Source organism: Corylus avellana, chromosome ca6 (assembly GCF_901000735.1).
Source record: "Corylus avellana chromosome ca6, CavTom2PMs-1.0".
In the NCBI taxonomy this organism is placed as follows: Eukaryota; Viridiplantae; Streptophyta; class Magnoliopsida; order Fagales; family Betulaceae; genus Corylus; species Corylus avellana.
In genome coordinates this window covers 23,006,080-23,009,134 of record NC_081546.1, presented here as the reverse complement: position 1 = coordinate 23,009,134, position 3,055 = coordinate 23,006,080, and the positions used below count along the sequence as shown (strand labels likewise).

The following is a 3,055-nucleotide window of genomic DNA, read 5'->3' as shown; positions in this document are numbered from 1 at the left end:
AGCAGTTCTGCCCGACATTGCCATACTCACAAATTTGAGTAAGCATTGCACCCCTCAATGAGACCAAAATGAATGCTGACTGAGATTTTCTAAATTAAGGCTCGTTCGTTTCGCCGTAAAATGATTTATGTCGGAATACAACAGAAAATATTTTTCTAAAAAATGATTTCCTCGAAAACATTTACGGTATTTAGCATGTACGGAAAATCACAAATTTTTTTTTTAATATATAGATTTTCATTAAATCATATTAAATTATAAATTTAGGGGCAGGTCTCGGGACCCCGCCAGAACCTGCCCTGGACTTGACCGGGACTCACCCTGGACCTGTCCAAGACTTGACGGGAACCTACCCCAGAATTGACTGAGACCCACCCGGAACTTGACCGGGACTCACCCAGGACCAGCCCAGGACTCGCCCCAGGACCTGACCAGACCTACTCGGAACTCGCCCGGGCAAGTCCCAGCTACATCTCAAGCGGGTCCGAGGGAGTCCCGATCAAGTTCTAGGCGGGTCCCAGGTGAGTTCAAGTCAAGTCTTGGGCCGGTCCTAGGCAAGTCCGGTCAAGGCTCGAGCAGGTCCCGTGAAGGTCCCGACGGGGTCCCGAGCGGGTCCTGGGCGAGTCTTGGCAGGGTACATTGATTTGAGAATGAGATGCTTAAAGTTGAAAAATGGTTTATAGTTTTGAAAACCGTAAACCATTTTCCGAAAATTATAGAAGAATTTTCAGTCAAAGATAAAACATTTTCCTTTTATTATTATTTTACATTGCACTAAACACCCAAATATATGAAAAACATTTTTCGTAAATCATTTTACGGCGAAACGATCAGAGCCTAAAGAAACACCATTCAGTGAAGGAAGACGTGCCATGATACTGTCTATTTGTTGAGCCCTGCTTTTGTCTCTGGTTTGATGTTTGCATGTGCAAAAAATCCAGTACATAATGTACATTCCATTTTGTTTCCCATCCCGGTCTTTTGCGACACTTCTGGTTTACTTCTTTTGTATAAAGTAAATGATCTTCATAAACGAGCTGACCAATTTCTTGGAGATGAAGTACGTATAAAGCTACAGTTTGGCACCAAGTTTGATTTTAGTTCAGTGAAACAAGAAGTTGAAGCTTCTCTGAACCAAAAAAACAAAGCAATCTTAATTCATTGACCAGAAAATTCTAAAGGATGATAATCTGGACTATCTTGATGTTTCAAAGAACTTCTCTGTTAATTGTAATATGAGTTTTATTGACATCCTTAAGATAAAAATAATTGTTAAGGAAAAGTGTTGTCCCCTTTACCTGCCCGATTAGGCGTCTCAACTTTGCATGATCTCATCTCCTGTCTTGGGGTAAGCTCTGTCACTTTTGCATTTTCTTAACCGCTTCAGAAGATGCATTAATACATCAAGAAGTTTCTCTCTATCACAAGGTTAAAAGATTCATAGATCCCCTTAACAGGATCATATAGTTTCTGTCTTCTTGTAGCTACTTGAATCTGAGTTGGATTTGCTTCGCAATCAAAGTTCTTCTTCCGTATCTATATCTTGTGGCCCACCTCTGGACTGCAGAGTTGCATCCTCAACAGAGAATTGCCATCCCACATTACCATGTAATTTGTCAAGAATCCCAGGTTATAGCATCTGGGGCCAACCCATTCCATCTCATCTCTCCAACAATCTGATAAGCTTGTCTCCTTAAGCCTAACATGCATGCACTGTCAATCAAAATATTGTAGTTGAAAATATTTGGAGCGACCCCAGAATCTACTAGTTCATATAGGAAGTGACAAGCTTCATTCAATTTGCCTGAGCGGCAAAGCCCTTTGATAAGAGCTGCGTAAACAAAATTATCCTGAATCTTTGAAGGCCATATTACATCATCCCAAGACCTCTGAGCCTCTTCTATTTGTCCAGTCTCACATAATCCATCAATTGTTATAGTGTAAGTGGCACAATCCGCAGCGACACCATCACTCATCATGCCATTAAAAGCCCCCCATTGCTTCATTTGCTTGCCGAAGTGTGAACAAGCCTCGAAGAACTGCATTATATGTCACAACACTAGGCGTAACACCATGTTCCGGCATTATGTGATACAAAAAATGAAATGACTCCTGGGTTCTTCCAACTTTTAATAAACCACATATGACAGTAGTGAAGGTCACAGAATCTGGGGCACAAAATTTGCCAATTATCATATCATTTAATACCTTCAAAGCCTCTTCAATCCTCCCCATCTTGCACAACCCATTTATAGCCGTGTTCAAGGTTACTGCATCAGGCTGACACTACTTCTAAAGCATAAAACAATTTTACAATACCCATTAATCAAGGTAGTATAAGAAACAATATTTGGACAATGCCCCCTACTCTTCATACCGGAAAACAACCTGTAAGCTTCATTGGGTCGTGACAACGAGCAAAGCTGACTCATCATATGGTTACAAATAACCAAAGATGGTACAAATTCAGCCTTAACATCAAACAAACGGCGAACAAAATGCAATGTTCTATATGGGGTTCGAGAATCAAGTAACCTAGCAATAAGAACATTGTAGGTGCGCTCGTCGGGGACGCAGTTAGAATCTATGGAGAGTAGAAGTCGGTGATGGGCTTCGGCAAAGTGGTTGGAGTCGCATAGTGCGTGAATTATGCTACTGAGGTTGAGGGAGTCGGGGCGGTACCTGTGGAGGCTGAGCCGATCAAGAAGGCGGAGCACCTCGTTGACATTGCAGTCTTCAGCGTAGAGTCTATGAATCTTTTTGGTCCAGTGCGAGTTGTTGGTGATGCTGTAACTGTCTTCTTGTTCTTGAGGTTCAAGTTTTGGTTGTTGTTCTAGTTGGACGGAAGGGGTTGTGGTTAATTATGGGTGTCCGGCTAGCGTTGGTGAAGAAGAATGCAAAAGGTATGGTTATGGTCTTGTGGGTAGGGCCGGCAATTTTGACACGACCCGCAAATCCGACACGAACACGACACGAAAAAACAGGTATTGGGTTTGGGCTAATCGGGTTCGGGTCGTAATCGGGTCTACCCGATTAAGAACCGGAAATTTCGTGT

General features: G+C 42.3%; 1 pseudogene; it reads right to left on the bottom strand.

Moving 5' to 3' along the window:
• Positions 1-1,516: 1,516 nt before the first annotated feature.
• LOC132185399 (pentatricopeptide repeat-containing protein At3g18020-like) lies at positions 1,517-2,401 on the bottom strand (annotated as a pseudogene).
• Between the last annotated feature and the right edge of the window lie 654 nt (positions 2,402-3,055).